We start from the raw sequence: 10,668 nt of genomic DNA, 5'->3' as shown, positions 1-10,668 counted from the left end.
TTATTGTGCCCTAGTTTGTAATTCTACGTATACATAAAATACTAAATATGTAAGAAACTGACAATATCGAATCAATAAGTGACAGATATCAGTCCTAACATGATCTATACTTTACATTTCTTGGATTTTTTTTTTTTTTTTACCAATTTCTATTTAATCAAAGTCATAATTTGACTGTTAAACATTAACTTAAAAATGACTAATATCAAAATGGGGTCATGGTCCAAAAAGGTTGGAACCACTGAACTAAATACAGTTTATTTCATTTATTTACTAAATAAGATTCTTTAAAATGTGTGTTATCACTCATTCATTCCATCATTACAGTGCTCGAGACTGCGACCAAATTGTGCGAGTAAAAATTTCTTGTGGTCGCATCTGTGCGAGTGTGAGTGAAAATCCAAAAGGAGGAAATTTCCTCATCCTGTTGAGTCTTCCTCCTGTGAATCAGGGTCTGACATGGACACTACACACACTACCATGTCTTCAAACACACACTGCTGACTCACCAACACTGGGGAGAGACACGGTCCGTGCTGCGTTCACGGACACTGGGACAAACACACACTGGGGACAGGCGTCTGGCACACGGAGCAACAGAACGCATGGGGGGCACGACGAGAGCACGTGGGGTGGGGGATGAAGAGGACGGTGGGGTGGGAGAGCACGCTGAGCTCACCGGGCATAGTGACGGAGCGCATGTGGGGCGCTGAGCGGAGAGTGTACACACGCAGCACATACATAATTTCACACCAAAAAGGAGGACCTTATCAGAATCATCATGGAGGGACCAGAACTGATGGACTATGATACCAAGCCAGATGTTCAGCTGTGGTTCTCTCAGAGCAGCTGTCTGCAACATGTGGTTCTGGAGCCTAATGTGGCTCTTTGACTCTTACAGTATACAATGGCTCCCTATAGCTTTAAAAAAAATATTAAAATAAATAGTTTTTTTTTTTTTGCAGAAGCTATTAATGATTAATGACAAACAAATTCTAGATATAACAATTTATTAACCTAAAATAAATCACGTTGTGCAATGACACATTCCTACTTCACCTCCTGTGATGTTTTTGTCTTATTTCAGTGACTCATAATAATGTAGCAGGACTGTGCAATAATTCCATGGTGTTATATTTGTATTCCTTCTATTTTAATGTGTCTTTCTGTATTTAAATCTTATTTGTTGTCTGTAGGTTCAGTGTAAAATGACTCTGTTCAATGGATGATGTGTTAGCAGCTTATTTATGTAGCTTGGAGTCCAAAAGTCATTTACCTACAGGGACACCACAGTGTATCATATGGTGTCTTTAATTGTGTGTGTGTGTGTGTGTGTGTGTGTGTGTGTGTGTGTGTGTGTGTGTGTGTGTGTGTGTGTGTGTGTGTGTGTGTGTGTGTGTGTGTGTGTGTGTGTGTGTGTGTGTGTGTGTGTGTGTGTGTGTGTGTGTGTGTGTGTGTGTGTGTGTGTGTGTGTGTGTGTGTGTGTGTGTGTGTGTGTGTGTGTGTGTGTGTGTGTGTGTGTGTGTGTGTGTGTGTGTGTGTGTGTGCGCGCCTCACTTTATTGTCTGTTTTCTATTGTTCTTTATAGCTTCAACTTCCCCTATCCTTAAACTTTATTATAGTTTTTATTATTATTATTCCCTCTTGCATTAACTACTTCTGCATTTTTAACACATTTCAACAAGTTTGGTGTCAAACTGTTCAAATAATTTAATTTATGCTGTTTTAAATAACTTCTAACTTTTTAAGTTTTTAAACTATTATGTTATTTTTTTTTATTTTCCATCCACTTTTTCAACATTTTAAACCTTCAGCTGTTCATCCATTCTTCAACAGATTTCAACCTTTAACATGTTCAGTTGTTGTTCACTTTCAGATAAATCAACTTTTTATACTTTTTTTAACTTTATCAACCCATTTATTAATTTAGTTTTTAATTTTTCAACCCATTTCAACTTTTTCAAGTTTTTTAAAGCTTTTCCACCAATTAAAATTTTTTCAACCTTAATGCTAATGTTCAGCTATTGCTCATTTAATGTTTAGCTAATGCTAGGTCAATGCCAATGCTAGGCTATTTCTAATTCTCAGTTAATGCTATTGCTAGGCTATTACTAATGTTAGGCTAATGTTTACGCTGGGTTATTGTTAATGTTAGGTTAGTGCTAATGTTAGACTAATGCTATTGCTAGGCTATTGCTAACACTTCACTATTACTAACACTATGTTGATGCTACCGCTAAGCTAATGTTACCATTAAACTAATGTCAACGCTAGGATAATGCTAACACAAGGACAACGTTAATGCTACGCTAATGCTAATGCTAGAATAATGTTTACGCTTATTGTTAATGCTAAGCTAATGTTAGGTTAATGATATAGCTAACACCAGGCTATTGCTAACACTTAGCTAATGCTAACACTTAGCTAATGCTAACGTTACGCTAATACTAATGCTAAGTGATTGCTAATGCTAATGCAGTGCCAGCACCTGCATCATCACTTGCATTTTCTTCAGGAAATGCAAATATTCTAGTTTTCATTGTTTAGTAGTGAATATGTTGTTTTCTTTTCCCTGGGATCCTCAGCATTACCTCCTCTTCTTCATGGTTAGCCTTAGCACTGATCATTTTATACTCACAGTATGCAGCTTGGAGTCAAAAAGTCCTTTACCTTCAGGGACACCACAGTGTATTGTGTAGTATCTTGAATGGTTTCCATGATAATAAGGCAGTTGATGATTGACTATTGTCTAAAGTCTACACTCTGCGTGTGTGTGTGTGTGTGTGTGTGTGTGTGTGTGTGTGTGTGTGTGTGTGTGTGTGTGTGTGTGTGTGTGTGTGTGTGTGTGTGTGTGTGTGTGTGTTTTATTGTTCTTTAATCCTGACATTTCTCATTGTGTACATTGTGTTAAAGTTTTGGTATAATTGTAGTTTGTTCATTTCTCTGTGGTGTTTGCTTTGTCGTTTCTACTAGAGTTTCTAGTAGATAGTTTATTACATTTGCAGTTTTTATTATTATTATTCCCTCTTGCTTTAACTACTCTTGCATTTTCAACAAGTTTGGTGTCAAACTGTTCAAATAATTTAATTTATGCTGTTTTAAATAATGTCTAACTTTTCAACTTTTTTAAAAAAAACTATTTAACTTTTTAACTTTTCATTTTTCATCCACATTTTAAACATTTTAAACCTTCAACAGTGAACTTCAGCTGTTCATCCATTCTTCAACTGATTTCAACCTTTAACATGTTCATCTGTCTGTTCACTTTCAGATAAAACAATCAACACATTTCAGCTTTTATCAACTTTTTCAATGCGAGGCAATTGCTAACACTAGGCTAATGCTAAAGCTAATGCTAATGCTAAGCTAATACAGTGCCAGCACCTGCATCCTCACTTATATTTTATTCAGGAAATGTAAATATTCTAGTTTTCATTGTTTAGTAGTGAATGTGTTGTTTTCTTTTCCCTGGGATCCTAAGCATTATCTCCTCTTCTTCATGGTTAGCCTTAGCACTGATCATCTTATACTCTGTTCATTTTCTTCCCTTTTTGTGTGAATGCAGTTTCTAATGGTTTTTAAAAGTTTTAGTAATAAAGTCACTTATGAAAAGGGACCATGTTAACATACAGGTCTGAGTGTCGTGTTATATTTTGTTGGGTGAAAGTCCAAAGGTGGCGTTGTCCTCCGTCTTTGTCCACATACTGGTGCCACACTGTAAACTGGTGATGGACCATGTCATTGTGATACACAAAGGAAAAGACAAGCACTGTATAGCACAAAGACACAGAAAAAAACTACTCAAATGTAAACATATAATGGACATTCCCGTAAGAGAAAACTCTACATCACGTGTGTCAAACTCAAGGATCAGGGGCCAAATCCGGCCCCTCAGTGCATCCAATTTGGCCCCCAGGAGAAAATGAGGTCACACTTAACTTGAAGTTTTATACATAAAGGCTGACATTATGCTGTTTTTATTATGACTAGAGATGCACCAATCAGCTTTTTTCACCTCCGATACCAATATCTGGTGTTTCCTATTGGCCGATATCGATCCGATACATAAAAAAAGCACTGAATTACCCAACAAATGGTTTGTTTCATTGTGTGGAAAAGACTGGGATCCTTCTTTCATGCATCATACTTGACTTAAACATGTCTTTTGTATTTTTTATAAAACAAATAAACAGATATAAATGTAGTGGTTACTTGTTTATATAATAACTCTGCACCAGTACAATAATCTCTAACCAATAGTTTCTCTAGCTTGGTCAAGTAACATGTAAAACATAACAAATTTAACTGTTTCAGTCAGTGCAATTAACAATGTAAAATTAGATAAAAAATAAATAATAAAGGAACTGAAATTGAGATATAAAAAACAGCTTAACTAGCTTGGTTGGTAGACATTAAAAATAAACAGATCTTCTCTTTAAAATGGTTTAGTGAAAAACAGCTTCTCCAGCTTAGTAAATAAAGAATATACAATCTGACTCCTAATACCACTGGTTCAGTCAGTGTAATCAACAATAAACATAAATCAGCTCTTCAAAATGGTTTAGTGCAATTTGAAATGTAAAAATACATTTAAAAAAAGCGTAGCTGGTGTGTGACCGGAAGTTTGTAGTATTTAGCGTGAGCATCACACTGTGTAGCATTTAGCGTTAGCATCACAGTTTGTAGAATTCAGCGTCAGCATCACAGTTTGTAGAATTTAGCATTAGCATCACACTGTGTAGCATTTAGCGTTAGCATCACAGTTTGTAGAATTTAGCATTAGCATCACAATTTGTAGAATTTAGGATTATCATCAGTGTGTAGCATTTAGCATTAGCATCACACTGTGTAGCATTTAGCCTTAGCATCACACTGTGTAGCATTTAGCATTAGCATCACACTGTGTAGCATTTAGCGTTAACATCACAGTGTGTAGCATTTAGCGTTAGCATCACAGTGTGTAACATTTAGCGTTAGCATTACACTGTGTAGCATTTAGTGTTAGCATCACACTGTGTAGCATTTAGCGTTTGCATCACAGTGTGTAGCATTTAGCGTTTGCATCACAGTGTGTAGCATTTAGCATTAGCATCACAGTGTGTAACATTTAGCGTTAGCATCACAGTGTGTAGCACTTAGCGTTAGCATTAAACTGTGTAACATTTAGCGTTAGCATCACACTGTGTAGCATTTAGCGTTAAAATCACAGTATGTAGCATTTAGCGTTAGCATCACAGTGTGTAGCATTTAGCAGTAGCATCACAGTGTGTAACATTTAGCGTTAGCATCACAGTGTAGCACTTAGCGTTAGCATTACACTGTGTAACATTAGCATCACAGTTTTTTTAATTTAGCATTTGCATCACAATGTGGCATTTTGCATTAGCATCACAGTGTGTAGAATTTAGCGTTAGCATCACATTGTGTAGCATTTAGCGTTTACATCACATTGTGTAGCATTTAGCGTTAGCATCTCAGAGGTGTAGCATTTAGCGTTAGCATCACAGTGTGTAGCATTTAACATTAGCATCACAGTGTGTAGCACTAACTCTCATCCAGTCAGTGTGCTGTTAAACTTCAGAGCTCCAGATATTTGTTGTGAAACTCAGAGCTTTGACATCTTTTATCTTCTCTAATGTGTGTTTACACTCTTTACCATGATACTCAGGTAGCGCTGTCTGTCTCACACTCATATCTTCAGCTCATCATCTCATGACGTGGAGATGGATCAGGACACGGTGAAGGAACAACATGAGATCCAGACTGAAGATCAGAGGTGAGACCACGTCAGAGCTCAGCACTCACACCTCTGTACATCAGTGTTACACTGTGTGTGTGTGTGTGTGTGTGTGTGTGTGTGTGTGTGTGTGTTCAAGGACCAGGAAGCAGCTCACACCTGAACCTGGACCCAGCTGTGTGTCCTTTAGAAGTGACCAGTCCATGCACAGACCCATTACATTCAAAGGTGGTCCATCTACTGACCCACAGTGAGTCCACATAAAGAAGGTTGCTGGTTGTCTTCCTGATGGTCCAGGGGCCTCATTTATTGATCCGTTCATAGAACTGGTTCTAAATACGTTCAGACCAATGAAATGTAGAATGTGCACCAGTACAAAAAGAATCAGTATTTATGAAGCGTGTGGACAGAGGTCGTACACACAGCAGTGTTAATTAATCCCACCTGTTCTAAAGCTAGCACACGTTCAGGATCATTTGCATTTGTTGTTTGTTTTTCTCCATATTTCATGACTTTTCCTAATTTGATACAATTGATTAAACATAAGATGATCATGATGATATTTATTCATTGTGATGAACATATATTACACACATTGGTGTAAAACGTGTGTGTGTGTGTGTGTGTGTGTGTGTGTGTGTGTGTGTGTGTGTGTGTGTGTGTGTGTGTGTGTGTGTGTGTGTGTGTGTGTGTGTGTGTGTGTGTGTGTGTGTGTGTGTGTGTGTGTGTGTGTGTGTGTGTGTGTGTGTGTGTGTGTGTCTGTCTTTACATCTCCACACCTACAGAGTTGATACATGACATAAAGTAAAACTAATATTTCATTTTTTCATTTTCAAACATGTGAAACCCCTCACACACAAAAAACAACCACAAAAACATAAAAAAAACCCATAAACTAAAAAATGAATAAATAAAACTGTTAAAAGAGGAGTGAAACTTTATAGTGAATAACTCCATAGGAATGTGTATGAACTGTGTATGAATGATGGTGGTGGTCAGAGGGGCCGTAGGCACCAAATGGTAGCCACACTTCTGTCAGTCTGCCCCAGGACACCTGTGGCTATAATGTAGCTTACCACCACTAGTATGACTGGTGTGAAGGAATAATTGTTTCTGTTCATGCTTTGACTCTATTATTATCATTATATAAAGAGATAAAAATAAGTAAATATATATGTCTATGAATGTTCACCAGATCCACTAACTGTAAAAGTGAAAGTTTGTCCTGATGGTGGCGCTAGAGAACAGGTCAATGTTTATTATCAAGGTTTATTATTTATGGATTCAACAAATAAACAAAGTGTCTGACACTAAGGCCCTATGCTACTAATCTAGATTATTATATCCTGGATTAATGTCTGTTAGCTTCAACTAACCAAACATTCCCTGTCAGAGAGAAGTTGTCCTACGAAGGTCGATAACAACACGCTAATTATAGCCAAGTGTTTTCAGTCTGGGTACGTGCACATTCACATGAAAGGGGTGGAGCTTGCAGCGTCTGACCAATCACTACAATGGAGAAAACTGGCAGAGCTTTACAGGAGGAGGAGCTTATCATCTTATACTTGCTGTATGAAAGGAGCTTCTTTTTATAAATAACATTTTATTGATTGATTGATTTAAATAAATATCATGAATTTATATCCATAATGACTGTGAATAGCAACAGTAGTGCAGCTCACCAGGAGGCGGAGCTTTTATTCTCCCTCAGATCTGATCCACTTCATAATCTGGTCTGACCAGGTCAGGTGTTACTGAAGTTTAAAATGATGAAAAATTAAAATCCATAATTCAAACCAAAAACAACAAAGTTGTTACAGAAAAGGTAGGAATGCAAGAACACAGACAGGAAGCTGTTGATACTGTTAATGTGTAAAAGTGAGATTATTTATGATATTAATCTATTAGATGGAATATCACATTTAATGGATTATCATAAATAATCTCATGCTTTTACACATTCACAGTCAGCTAATGAAGCCTCTGTCTAGATCTGTATGTGTGGACGAATGAGGTCATAAATTAATTCATTCATTGAATTAATATATGACTTCACCCGTCTGTGCATATGATCTGTCATACTGACTGTAGATCAGTCTATCTGATATAAATCTATATCTTTACTAAATGATGTCATCAGTAAATGAAAGGATTGCATCAATATTCTGACTTTATCACTCACTAAGATCCGAGACAGAGAAAAACCTGGTGCTGAGCAGGCAAGCCGTTCAGCATAAGTTACCATGGTGATTTAGCTCTGTAAGACGTTAGCTTTGTAGTCCAGGACACACTGATTAAATCCTGGAAGTTAGCGTTAGATAAGAGGTAATCTACATTTGTAACATACCTGTTAGGTATTTGCAAGTTTCTTTGTGTTTATTATATTATACATTTATATGACTTTAAGACATTGTTCTTTTTATTTCTTGGTTATAAGGTAGTTTTTGGTGTGATTAAATTACCTCTTCTTTATTTTTATACTGTTTTCCAATTCGGGGATTTTTTTGTTTCAGGCAGTTGAAAAGCCTACGGCTCCGCCTATAAATAGGCTGGGCCTGGAGTGCACACGCTCTCTCTCTCTCTCTCTCTCTCGCTCATTCACCTGTAGACGCGGAGCTGGGCGGAGGTCTGTTCCTGCTCCTCCACCTGCGCTTCTCTTTTTGGGGTTTAGGTATATTTTGTTTGTTTCTGATGCGACCGGCTGTCCTGTTTTCGTTTTCAGTTGGTTTTCAGGAGTAGATTGGGTTTTTCTTTCTTAGTTTGGATGTGGTACTGGCTTCTACGGCCCTGTAAAGGGTTGGCCCAGTACTGCATCTTTTTCTTCTTTTTGGCCACCCACCAGGTAAACTTTGTTTAAAGTTCAATAGTTTAAGGATATGGGATGGTTTGGGGTTTTTTGTGTCCTTTATTTGTGTTTAACATTATTCTGTTCTTCAGGTTCCTGAGCTTTCTTTTTTTTTTTTAGGAGAAGTAAAATAATAGTTAACAGCCATGAATAAAAGTTATAAAATCCTAATTGTTTTCCCGTGTCCTTCCTAATGTGTTTATTCCCTTTTCGGGGTGTAACAATACCCCATAAAACTCAATATCGTCCATCTGCGGCCAAAAATGGGCGTTTTCGTTTATCACGGGAACACCCCCTATCTGAAACAAGAATGCCCACCGCTTCTTCTTCGGCTGCTAGATGTGTAAATAAAACAAGGTGGTGACACCTCCTGTCACTGTGGATGTTTTTTAATTAGATAGCAGAGGAAATAAACATATAAAGTTGATGTAAGAACAGTATGTGTCCATTTTAAAGAGACAATAACTTCCTACACAATTTTGAGAGTGATTTGAGTTATAAATGTACTAAATATAAAAGCATTTAAATGTACATAGATATACAGTATGCAGCTTGGAGCCAAAAAGTCCTTTACCTTCGGGGACACCACAGTGTATTGTGTAGTATCTTGAATGGTTTCCATGATAATAAGGCAGTTGATGATTGACTATTGTCTAAAGTCTACACTCTGCGTGTGTGTGTGTGTGTGTGTGTGTGTGTGTTTTATTGTTCTTTAATCCTGACATTTCTCATTGTGTACATTGTGTTAAAGTTTTGGTATAATTGTAGTTTGTTCATTTCTCTGTGGTGTTTGCTTTGTCGTTTCTACTAGAGTTTCTAGTAGATAGTTTATTACATTTGCAGTTTTTATTATTATTATTCCCTCTTGCTTTAACTACTCTTGCATTTTCAACAAGTTTGGTGTCAAACTGCTCAAATTATTTAATTTATGCTGTTTTAAATAATGTCTAACTTTTCAACTTTTTTAAAAAAAACTATTTAACTTTTTAACTTTTCATTTTTCATCCACATTTTAAACATTTTAAACCTTCAACAGTGAACTTCAGCTGTTCATCCATTCTTCAACTGATTTCAACCTTTAACATGTTCATCTGTCTGTTCACTTTCAGATAAAACAATCAACACATTTCAGCTTTTATCAACTTTTTCAATGCGAGGCAATTGCTAACACTAGGCTAATGCTAAAGCTAATGCTAATGCTAAGCTAATACAGTGCCAGCACCTGCATCCTCACTTATATTTTATTCAGGAAATGTAAATATTCTAGTTTTCATTGTTTAGTAGTGAATGTGTTGTTTTCTTTTCCCTGGGATCCTCAGCATTACCTCCTCTTCTTCATGGTTAGCCTTAGCACTGATCATTTTATACTCACAGTATGCAGCTTGGAGTCAAAAAGTCCTTTACCTTCAGGGACACCACAGTGTATTGTGTAGTATCTTGAATGGTTTCCATGATAATAAGGCAGTTGATGATTGACTATTGTCACTGATCATCTTATACTCTGTTCATTTTATTCCCTTTTGTATGAATGCAGTTTTTAATGGTTTTTGTAATAAAGTCACTTTTGAAAAGGGACCATGTTAACATACAGGCCTGAGTGCCTTGTGTTTCGTTGGGTGAAAGTCCAAAGGTGGCGTTGTCCTCCATTTTTGTCCACATACTGGTGCCACACTGTATGCACCAATCTGCTTTTTTCACCTCCGATACCAATATCTGGTGTTTCCTATTGGCCGATACCGATCCGATACTTATATGAATTACAGTCAGTGCATTTAACAATGTAAAATTAAATAACGAAGAATCTGAAATTGAGAGAAAAAATTTAGCGTTAGCATCACAGTGTGTAGCATTTAGCGTTAGCGTCACAGTGTGTAGCATTTAGCGTTAGCATCACAGTGTGTAGCACTAACTCTCATCCAGTCAGTGTGCTGTTAAACTTCAGAGCTCCAGATATTTGTTGTGAAACTCAAAGCTTTGACATCTTTTATCTTCTCTAATGTGTGTTTACACTCTTTACCATGATACTCAGGTAGCGCTGTCTGTCTCACACTCATATCTTCAGCTCATCATCTCATGACGTGGAGAT

This window comes from Gouania willdenowi, unplaced genomic scaffold, assembly GCF_900634775.1.
Source record: "Gouania willdenowi unplaced genomic scaffold, fGouWil2.1 scaffold_208_arrow_ctg1, whole genome shotgun sequence".
In the NCBI taxonomy this organism is placed as follows: Eukaryota; Metazoa; Chordata; class Actinopteri; order Blenniiformes; family Gobiesocidae; genus Gouania; species Gouania willdenowi.
This window is presented reverse-complemented; position numbering follows the sequence as displayed.